Consider the following 11,712-nt stretch of genomic DNA (forward strand, 5'->3'; position numbering starts at 1 on the left):
TGCTGAGGGAGTCCAGGTCCCTGGCAGGAGGCTGTGGGCAGGTGAGGGTCGGCCTGTTCTCCAGGAAACCAGGGGCAGGACCAGGTCTCAGGCTGCTCCAGGGGAGGCTCAGGGTGGTCAGACCCTGCACTGGCTCTCCAGGGAGGAGTGGGCTCACCATCCCTGCAGCTGCTCAGGGAAAGCCTGGACGTGGCACTCAGTGCCACGTGATGTTCGATCATACACTGGATTCAATGATTTCAGAGGCCTTTCCCAACCTAACTGATGCTGTGAAAATTAAATAATTCAAAACCTAACCCCCAAAAAAGACTAGGGAAAAAATACCCTGCAGTATTATTGTCTTCTGTAAAGAAAACAATTGCACTTAAAAGCAAGAATGAAAATACCCAGCAAACATCCTGACACTAAACTACAGTGGGATGGAGCCAATTCCTTAAAACCAAATAATGTAACTCTTAACACAGCAATGCAATTTCCTCTGCCATTTCCACCTGTGAGGATCAAAAACTGTTTTCCAGCTTTCAAAAGCCGCAAAGTATCGCCACATTGCTCAGCACCTGACTCATGGAAAACCACTCATGGAATCAGTCATTTGATGATTCAAAATTACCTGAAAAATTACCTGTATGTTTTTCCACATAATTTCAGATCAGTTCAATTGATGTTTTTAACGTGTCACATATCTGAGAGCTGCACTTAGATCTTTGTTTTCACAATATTATTATTCACTGGTTCTACTGTGGGGAGGGGAGGTGGTTATTCCAGATTAAAGTGAGCAGTGTCTTTCCAAGGGTAAATTAAAAACTAAAGCAGGATGAGATCAGGGAAGATTACCAGGCACTGTTTATAAACTGAGCATAACTAAATCAAAGGTATATAAATGAGAGCACGCATTTCTTGGCAGATTGAAGTGCCACAGACTTCATTTTAAAATCTCCAGCAATAAAGATCACTTTTTTTTTCAGAAGTAAGCGATTTCATGCCAATTCACAGCTACTCCTGTAAAGTATTGCTTTCACCTTGTGTGTTTTAAAATACAAGAAGCATTTACAAAATAAACACGTGTTTGTATAGCAAAGAATTACTGCAAACGTATACTTTTGATTTCCCCACATCTGGAAATGCAGTTAGGTAACAAGAGGCTTTAGCTCATCACAGGAAAGCTGTAAGAAACTAACATACAGGAATCCACACAAAACACACAAACAAAAAATCATTACAAATAAGAACAACAATGTTCTTTAAGTTTAAAAAAAAAAAAAAAAGGAAAAACAAACTCCAAAAAAAAATGTCCCCCAAAACCCCAAATCAATCAACTGGTAGACTGTCACCATAGCCGAAATCCAACATAACATCTTTTTTCTCAGACTTCAATCCAAAGATTTAGCACTGAAAATGAAGATGCAGCAGAGAATATGAAGTTTTTTTGCTTGATTCAGACTACCAGATAAAGGTCTAAGCAAGCTGTGATTCTTCTATCCACACAGGGACCACAACTCCACAGTACAAACTTCACTAGTAAGAAATCTTCCACAAGAACTCAACCAGACCAGCAGAGCTGGAGATTTACCCCTTCCACACCCAGCGAATGGGAACATGGCACAGGAGCAACACCCAGCATTTCTCCGCAGCAATGCTCACCCAGCTCTCTAGAGAGGTAAAAGCAACATGCAGAGGACTGGTGCTGCTGTTGGCCTTTCCTGTCCTTCCAAGGCTCTGTGCACCTTCACTCCGGGCTGGATCCAGACAGCTCTGTGACCACCGCAGCAGCTGGGCTCACAGAGTGCCTCTGGGGGTGCTCTCTGAGCGCCTCTGGGGTTCTCTCCCCCAAGCACACAACCCCACAACCACCCACCAAAGCATCCCTGCAGCTTACAGAGCCCACCAGCCCCACACCAACTCATTAACTCTCCCAGTTAAGTACCACATGCTTACTCCAAGGCGTCATTCTTCACTCATTCTGCAGGGAGGAGATGGGATTACTCCCATGAAAGCAGTGCAAATAGTTCTGTTACCTGATGCAAAGACTAATTTAAGACATTTTCTTGTATCAAGTCACACAGATGAAATGGCACACCAACTATTTTTACATGGCTCTTCTAGTTAAGCTCATGCTCTCATTAGGATATCTCAAAGGAGACCATTTTATCAACATCTGTTTACCAGCCTTACCACACATGCCAATTCCAGCACTTTCTCAGTTTGTAAAGAAAAACAAACAAAAAATTAAAAGCATGCAGAGCCAAACATACACAATACTTTAGGATGCATCCAAGTAGACAGGAGCCGGCTTGAGAAAAGCAAAACTATACCAGTGATGTGTGAATGCAGGAAAGCAGCAACCTGTACAACTAAAAAAAAAACTTGGCCCAGCTCGTCCTCACCTGGGCCAAGGTCTTCTCAGAAGTTATTTCTTTTCCCAGCCACCCGGTACAGTCTCAGGTCATCAAAAAGCTACTCTGTATTTCACAGCCAAAACCGAGGGCATCAGCAAAAAGACCAGCCAGCCCCTGCTACACGCTGCCAGATCTGAAGGGCTTGGGCAAAAAGGAAATGAGTCCCGTCTCGGTCCAGCCGCAGCAGGGATGGCAGGACCTTCCGCCGGCGCACGCAGAGGCACACGGGGGCTGCTGCTGCTGCTGCCAGAGCGAGCAGAGGGTCCCCGAGCCCCCCGAGCCGGGGGAAGGCACCCCGAGCCCAGCCGAGCCTCCCGCCAGGGCTGCCCTATTTGAGCCCTCCGTTGTTCTCCAGGGCACACCGCTCCCGCCCCAAGCCCCCACCTTCCCTCCCGCGCGGGGATTCTCCAATCAAAGCAGATAAGCGCATCATGTGAGGGATGGCAGGCACGCTGGGGGGAATTTCCGAGAGCTCCTGCAGCATCCACGGCCACAGGAGATCTCCCGGGTGAGAAGCACGGGCCAAGCAGGGGTGCCAAAGTGCCCGCGTTACCCGCAGCTCACGGCTCCCGGGGCAGACTGCAGCACCTCATTTGCAATCTGCTCCGATACACCTGCAACCACATTCCATCTTCCCCTGTCATTTACTGGGTGACCACTATTCCTAAGTGTATTCTGTAGGGAAGCAGTACCCAAATAACACAGGCTGAAAGACCAGAAAGCAATAATTACTCGGTCTCTTCTTTGCTGATGTCAGACGTGCAGTACAGCTCTCCAAATCCACCAGAGCACCCAATTAATCTGCACTAATCCTCAAGAACTATATCTGAAAAACAAGTAGTAAAATCAAATCATCCAACAGCCTCTGCCTTGCCTTGCCGTCACCACCACACCATGCTACCCAACCTCTCCTTTAACACATCTGAGCTTCCTCCTCATCTCTGCAAACAAACCTACAGAGAATTTATCAGCCTCTCTCCCTGCCTTCTCCAGAAACACTTTTCTTTCCATGATCACAGTCCTTCATAGAAAAAATTATACCAATTTCTGTTGGGTTCAACAGATCACATTAGCCTTGCCAAAGAAACCACTCCATGGCTCAATTTCCTACTTCCCAATAAGGCATTCACATCCCATTTCAACACACACTTGACCAAGAAGAATTCTGTAGGAATTACCCTACTTTGTGTATTTCAAAACAAACAGGCTCTCAGTGCAGCTATCAAACCCTTTCTCCCCTGCGTGGCAGCAGCAGTGAGATGGCAGAGATGGAGTCAAGCCCCTGGATCCAGCACACAGCCTTGGCTCAGAGGAGAGCACAGAGCATCTATATGTGCAACAAGTACAGCACATGCAGCAACATCCACAGTGCACATCCCCAGAAAAGAAAACCAAAGGGCAAATGTGGGAGACATGGCAATTTTAGGCATGAGAATTAATATGTTCAAGGAGTATAAAAATGGGAGCAGAAAAACCCATAGAGTTTTGGAATGGTCTACAAGATCAAGGAGTTAAAAAATGCCACTTTGCTATGAGAAGTTATTTCATCCGACTTCATTCAAGACCACAGCTTACACCTCAGAGAACTCCCTTATTACTTGTTATTTTCCACATCATCAGTGTTCACAGGATCATGGACACTCGAGATCACTGGAATCCAAGAGATGCTCCTTATTAACCTTCCAAGTCCTTCTTCTCTTTTGCTCCCTTTATTAGTCACTGACCTCCTGGATGATTACTTCCAGTCTGCACAAACGTGCGTGCTCAGGCTGAATGGAGAAATTGTTAGAAAGGGAAATTTATCTGTAACTTCAAGAATAAAGAGCCTGCCCTTTAATATCTTTTTCATACCCATTTCCTACTTACTAAAGTGCACTCAAAATTCTGTAGCTGAATATATATCCCCTCTTGGCTGGCATATTGCTAGACCAACTGCAGACATAAATTACTTCTATGTAACTATTTGATAATTCAATAACATTTGTAAATTTTTTATCTTCATAATTTCAGATGGTGCTGCACATAAAAACAACAGAATACAAACACCAAGACTAGATTAAGACTTTTCAAGTAAAGAGTCTATTGGTACAACATCTGAGAAGGAACAATGTAGAGGGTTTAATTTGAACAGTCTCTTACAAATCCAGCCTCTGCAACGTTACACACCTGCTCAAGGTCTTCTAGGCTGCAAGGTTGGCTCACAAAGGAAGTTTCAATTTGAGAGCCCCAAAGTCAACTGAACAGAACCGGTTTCTGCAGAAGGGAAAGGGCAAAGGCACTTTGTAACTTCAGCACCACCGATTTCACCAGTCTGCAAACAGCCCTTAAAATGGAGCACGTTCCAAACAGGCCGTCTCACCTCATCTGCCAAAGCTCCCAGTTACTGTTACTGGGGAAAGAACGGGCTCTTACTCTGAGGGAAGATCAAACCAGGGACTCTCAGCTCTCCTGGAGCAGGGCCTCATGGTGGTACAATTATACATCCCATATAAAATAGGAAGCAAGGCCCTAATTTTGGATGTACAACAGCTGCCAACCAACTTCTTAAGCTGCACTTTTGTCCCTGGCTATTGCATACAGAAAGGTGAGAGACCCACTGTGAGCAATTAGGAACACATATGGGGTATAGAATAGATTTTTTACCAGGCAGCTTGGAGCAATTGCATAAATAGATTATGGATTCACCGGCAAGGTGGTCGTGAATAGAGGAGGACAAGGGATGCTCCACCCATGGTCTGTCTGTCCCATGACTAGCTATGAGCCACAGGTGGGACAGGATCACGATGGAGCTTAACAATGCTGACTGGCAATGGAAAAGAACAGGAAACCACAAAGGGATCCAAGTGGCAGCCCCATCTGCCACAGAAACCTACATGGTGCAAAAGGCAAGTGGCCTTAACAGCTGGATCCCTTGTACTTGTCCCTTTTCAGGAGCAGATACACCACATTAACCTAACCTTTCAGTGACACCACTCTCTCCCACAGGAAAACCGACTAGTGCCTCTAAGAACTCTAAAGGTGAAATGAAACATTTTAATTGCTCACAAATACCATTTATCCAAGAGTAGTAACAAGGGAAACAGCGTGCTATGACTTCATATTAGGCTAGGAGGCTCTTCAGAGGAGAGGAAGATGAAGGTTTTGTCTCATTCTTCTCCAAAACTCAAGATTGCTTTGCTGCTGCACAGGCACAACTTTAACAAGTACTTCTTTCAGTAGCTGACATGTAGAAGGACTTGTAAGGCAAACTGACCACAGCACCTCACTACCTGGCACAAGCTGATGTTGGTCCTCACAAGGAGGGGATGCAAGTGTTGATTTCCCTCCAAGATCCCTGCAGGGAAGACATGTGCAGCCCATCACCCAGAAGTCTGCAGGAGAGGAGCCTCTAGAGCCACAGCTGAGCTGCACCATCTATTGCTGCGACTCGCAGAGGCCGCTTGGGAGCGTCTTGCCCTGGACACTGCAGATTCCCAGCATCAGCACCCCACAGGCAGGGACAGAAGAGCTGTTCTGATGCTGCTCCCCATCTCGTGGCACCCTATTCCAGGCGCTCTGATACTTCAGCATGTCCTTCTGGAACAAGGACCTCACTACTGGGCTAATGAATTCATTCCAGAATGGCTGGGAACCTGTCCTCCTCCACAGTTTCACAAGCCCCTTGAGCCATATTTACTAGACTTCCAGAAAACACTACCACCATAGGAGCGGTGAGGACCAGCAAGATAGATTTTAATAGTTTGGTGTTCACAGGGCAAGATACAAGCAAAGCAGGACGGCTAATGCCAAAGCACAGTACCTTTGGTATTTATACCACTGATATCCCATGTATTCTAACCCTCCACAGGTCAGCTCTTTGGAACACAAAGTCCAAAAATCACATTCTTTTTCTGCAGAGGCAAGAGGACCACAAAACCTGCTCCCAGAGAGTCCTGCTGAATAAAACTCATCTGAGCCTTTGATGCGTGCACACAGGTGATTCTGATGTGGTGCTACGCATGAATCTTTCATAAGAATAAGATGTCCTAAATAGTACAATCAAAAAACTTTTGAGGGCTGGGTCATAAACACTCCACTGTGTGCAACTTCTCCAGACATCAAAGAGTCTTCCCCGAACCAGATGCATTACATATCTGGCAAAATTAGTAAATGTGCTCAAGCCATCAATTTTGCAATTTTTGAAGTAGCACAATGCATCTATTTATTAGAGAATGGAACTAAGCCCAGGCTGCTGATTAGCCATCCCACAAATAATGCTTATGCAACCCTTCGTAATGATTTCCACTAACAACCAACCGGAGATTTTATGACTTGGAAAATTTCACTTCTAAACCAATTTACAACACTTCCCAAAATCTAATGGGACAGATGATTGAAAGTGCAGAGGAAAGCAGCCTTCTCCGAAATCAATGAGGTACAATTTTCGTAAATAGTCTCTCTTAGGTAAGATGCCTGCATTAAGTTTTGGTTCTCATTTCTAAAATTCTCATAAGTACTCCTCTTTCCTTTCCTCTAGAAAAGGGATTAATTCAATTTTAAGGAAAATAATAAACCAGCAGTTTCAGACTTCAGACTCTGGCATATTACAAAGAGGAAGAAATAGCAATTGAGCTTTTAAAACCACCAGGGAAAGCAAACCACCAAACAATTCGAAAAGCCCACAGAAATGACAAGATAAAAAATGAAACAGAAATACAAACCAAGCCATCTTGGTAAGCACAAAACTTATATCGCTACAAGCTTTCAACACAGTATACCTAAGCCTGGTGAAAATGAAGCCATCAGTTCCTACACAGCTGTAACAAATACTTGACAGACTTCCAGCACAGCCCCAAGTTCACCATCACAGCCAGCTATTACTGGAACAAATGCCCAAAGTCTGCAGCAGAAGTCAGCAGCGTATGTCAAGCGCAAACAACTCGCCATTGTTTTTGAAAAGGTGAAAACAACACAATATTTTGTGTGAAACACAACAGAGAAGTATTTCCTCTGTCAGTAAGGGAAATTCAAATGACTTCTCTTTCCTGCCCCTTTTGGTCTTCCTCTTCAAGAGGAAGAGAGTCTCTTCCCTGCATTCTAAGAAAAAGCAGAGAGTGTAGGTTATGCATAAATTCATGACAGAAAGCACTATTTTAGAACAAAGCTCCTGTGCGTGGGTGCACGTCTTTAAAATAAAAGGCATTGTTACTCTCCCAAGTGCATATCCACAGCCAGCAATCAAGTCAGATCCTCACATTTTATTTTGACAGCCACGCAGTCATATTTTCACCAGGGGTTTGACTTTCCCATCAATACCTGGTTTTTAGCAATATCATCAAGAGATGAATCAAAACTGACACGTGAAGGCACACCGGTATTAATGGCTGTGGAAAGGAATTCTCATCCTAGAGCTCTGTAATTTAACTGCTTCATCAAGGTACCAGTCGCAGGGAGGAATAAATCTGAACTCATATTTAGGAGCTGTCTCTGCACAATACAAAACTGCTTGGCTGCATATAACAGTAATTACTTTGTAGTTCATGACACTATTAGGTACCCTTGATCTGGTGAAAGCCTGCAAGTACTGTGGCCATGACACTTCCAGAAGCTGGAAGGAATTGACCTGAAGTGAGAAGCAGTACAGCTTGCTAGCACTGCTCAGGTAATCTCCAGAACACAGCCCTGAACACAAACGTGCTATGGAAGAACCTGCTCCATCCCCTCGCAGGATCCAAAATCAGACCTTTTCCCCAGGACACTCCTCAACAGCAATTATTAAACTGAAAATTCCATGGTGCAACAGCAGGCAAAGTTTGAGAAACACAAACATTATTAATGTATTAACAGAGGATGATGCACACTATACTGAAGATTTATGCTGTGCAAGACTTTGTGTCAAATCCACCCTTCCCACAGATGCATCCCCATGGACACTTTAACATTATATAAACTCCCCCTGAGATAATGATTATTCTATAACTTTCTAAAATCATCCCCCTTTGGGAAAGTATTACCTAACAAACACACATTAAATACCTCACAAGCGCATTAGATCCTTGGGTTTCTACTACATGCTAGCATAAAAGAATATTTGTACTTTATTGTGAGATATTAAAAAAAAAAAAAAAAAGAAGACCAGGCTGGATAACTGTAACTGCAAAGGATAAACAGGATTAAGTAACAGGTGTCTGACTGCACATAATTCAAAGTCGTGCATGGAATACAGTGCACAGCCTTGGAATGGCTATGGAATGGAAATGGAAACATTTTGCACCTTGCTTTGAAAATCACCAGTATGCAATTTACAAATGTCTTGTAAATTCCAACCACACAGACAGAGGCAACAAGGAGCACTTGTACCCCCAGAGACCTCTGGATATATACAAAAAAAACCAAACAATCTTCAAAGGTAAGCCTGCGAGGGGGGGGAAAAGGAAACAAAAAAAGGGAAAAATGGAAGGGAAAAAAACCAACCCACTGCAAGAAAGTTATACTTAACTACACAGAAACATTTGTCACACCGCCCAGCACTGACAAAATCCGGATACACTCAGAAACTACAGCAGCGAGGATGAGGGGAGGACTCCAGCGGCCGGGCACACACACAGAGGGACCCACAGAGGGCCCCACACGGATCCACGGAGGGACCCGCACACGGAGGGACCCGCGCACGGATCCACGGAGGGACCCACACACGGACACGGGTGAAACTGACACAGACGCGGGTGAAACTGACACACAGACACATGCGTGTGTGTGTACACAGCCCTGCATGCGTGTCGCACACAGGCACGCAGACACACCTATGTGACACACACCCACGTACCACAGCCCCACACGGGTATGAGGGACCCATACGGCGGCAGACCCCCGCAGGCGAGCCCCACAGGTTCGTGGCAGCCCCACACGGGGGTGAGGGACTCACACGGCGACAGTCCCTCGCAGGTGACGGCCCCACGGGTTCGTGGCAGCCCCACACGGGGGTGAGGGACTCACACGGCGACAGTCCCTCGCAGGTGACGGCCCCACGGGTTCGTGGCAGCCCCACACGGGGGTGAGGGACTCACACGGCGACAGTCCCTCGCAGGTGACGGCCCCACGGGTTCGTGGCAGCCCCACACGCTGGCGCCGGCCCCACGCGGCCGGGGGAGCCCAAGGTTACGGCCCGGCGCGGGGGGGGGGGCCCGGGCAGCGCCGCTCCCCGCCAAGGGCGCGAAGCCGCGGACAGAGCCGCGGCCGCCCCCCGACCCCCCCGCCTCAATGGTGGCCGCTCCAGCCGCCCGTACCTCAAGCGCCGAGGCTGCTTCCTCCTCCTCTTCCTCCTCCTCCTCACGCCGTGCCAGTGTCTGTGTGTGTCTGTGTGTGTGTGCGACCCGCCCGCCCCACAGCGGCGGCGGCTCCTCCTTCCCCCCTCCCTTCCCTTCCCTTCCCCTCCCTCCTCCCCCGCCGCCGCGCCCGCCTCAACCCCCGCAGCGCCCAGAGACGCGGCAGGGACGGGGGAAACCCTAGGGCGGCCGCCGCCTGCGCTGGCCGGGCCGGGCCGGGCCGCCGCCGGCTCCCCCCGCCGCCGCCGCCGCGCAGGCTGCGGGCAGCGCATGGCAAGTGGGCGGCGGGGCCGCGGGCGCGGAGCTCCGCCCGCACGGCTCTCCCGGGCGCGGAGGCTCCGCGGCCCCGGCCGGCAGCCGCAGGTACCGCACGGTGCCCCCGAGGATGCCGCGCCGGCGCGGATCGGAAAGGGCGAGGAGGAAATCCCCCTTCTCCCTGCGCTCCGCCAGGCCTGCTGCTCCCCACGCTGCCAAGGGGAGAAAGGCGATGGTGCGGAGGCCGCTGGAGGGTTCCCACAGTCCCGCAGTTTTCATCTCAGAATTACAGTTGGACTACTTGAGGTTTATTGGAGTGAGCCTTGGAGGAGCTCAGCTCTGGAGCGGGGGATTCCCTCTTCCCACATCCCCTGGCCAACCCTTTCCCAGCTCGTGATGTCCACAAACCACTGCCATGGGCTGCCCTGGTGCCCTCCCTGTGCTCCCCTCTTTCTGTCACCGTGTGCCCGGCTCACCTTTCCCCGTCTCCTCATGATTTCAGAGAAATGCTTTCCCCCGCGTCAAGGAAAAAAACCAAACGTGAAACGCCCACAAAACCAAACAAATTGGCGAGCCTGACAGGCAGGGCAGGTTCCCATCCCTGTTCACCTGCAGCCCGACTTTGGACTTTGTTAGTGAGCTGTGGAACGTGTGGGACCGCTCCGAGGGGACACCGGCACCGAGAGCGGGTGTGGGGAGAGACAGCGAGCTGCAGATGAGAAGTTATCCCGGGTGAGCTGAGGAAGCAGTGCAGGAAAACCTGAAATAGTTCTGCTAGTCACAGAAAGGGCGTTGCACTGCCACGAACTACTCGAGCCAGTAACGCGGTAGCCAAGATCTCAGGCTATATTATCCTGTAACATATACTGCACAAATCCAAGCTTGGAGTGAGAGCCCCCATCTCAACACCACTGCTAGGATGTGATTAAAAAAAAAAAAATAATATATATATATATATACATATTCTGCCTTCCAGAGCTGCCTATGAAAGAAGCAAGCAGAGGGGGGCTGAGAGCAGCAGCAGGGATGACAGGCCAGGCTCCAGGGCCAGCCTGTCAGCAGAGCAGAGCTGCGCTCTCAGGGGCTCCTGTGGCCCAGGCAGGTGCTGCCTCGAGCAGATGTTTGTGTTTGCTGAGTGGCCTCAGTTAGAAATCCCTCATGGGCTCGGGGGAGAGGCAGGGCTGCAGAAACCCCCCAAGGGCACCGGGCTGCAGGCAGGGCCGGGGTGGGCGTAGCACGCCGAAGGAGGTGCAGGAAGGAAATAACAAAGGAACCTGGATGAGAAGCACGTGAGCTGGACCAAGGCCAGTGCTGCTGGCAGGGCTAAGGGGATCTAGTTAACAGGATATGGGAGCAGCAATTACAGCCATTAAAAATGGACGGTATCTGCTTCAATGTCACATGGAAGGGCTTAGGGAAGAGGGGTTTTTGATTGTGATTCCAAAGTGTTTGTTTCTGAATGAATGGGAGATGGATGCATTTATGTGTACACAAATGAAGTGCTCCGTGTCCTTTTCATTGCTTTCTTTTCCTTTGGTTTGTTGTTTTTTTTTTTTTTTTTTTTTTTTTCTTTTTACCATTGGGCTGTATGTAAATTAAGTAAGTTATTATGTAAGTAGTAACAAAAAAGTGTTTTAATTCCAGTGAGACATAATCAGTCGCTCGCTAGAAAACAGCATTGGATTCTCCTTTGGAATCCCTGTGTGGATTGTCTTCAGCTCTCTAGAGCTCACAGAGTCTGTAAGCACAGCCATTGT

At 48.2% G+C, this 11,712-nt stretch overlaps 1 protein-coding gene across 4 annotated transcripts in view; it reads right to left on the reverse strand.

The window, feature by feature from the left end:
• Positions 1 to 9,764, reverse strand: part of PLCB4 (phospholipase C beta 4) — a 176,996-nt gene extending 167,232 nt beyond the window's left edge. For 2 of the 4 annotated variants that reach the window (XM_059468215.1, XM_059468216.1), the window contains exon 1: positions 9,662 to 9,763. The gene's annotated coding sequence lies outside the window, so the exon portion shown is untranslated. Of the gene's footprint in view, positions 1 to 9,661 lie in introns of all 4 variants that reach the window. The other 2 variants (XM_059468217.1, XM_059468214.1) reach the window with 2 other exon arrangements.
• Between the last annotated feature and the right edge of the window lie 1,948 nt (positions 9,765 to 11,712).

Source organism: Ammospiza nelsoni, chromosome 3 (assembly GCF_027579445.1).
Source record: "Ammospiza nelsoni isolate bAmmNel1 chromosome 3, bAmmNel1.pri, whole genome shotgun sequence".
NCBI classification, from domain to species: domain Eukaryota; kingdom Metazoa; phylum Chordata; class Aves; order Passeriformes; family Passerellidae; genus Ammospiza; species Ammospiza nelsoni.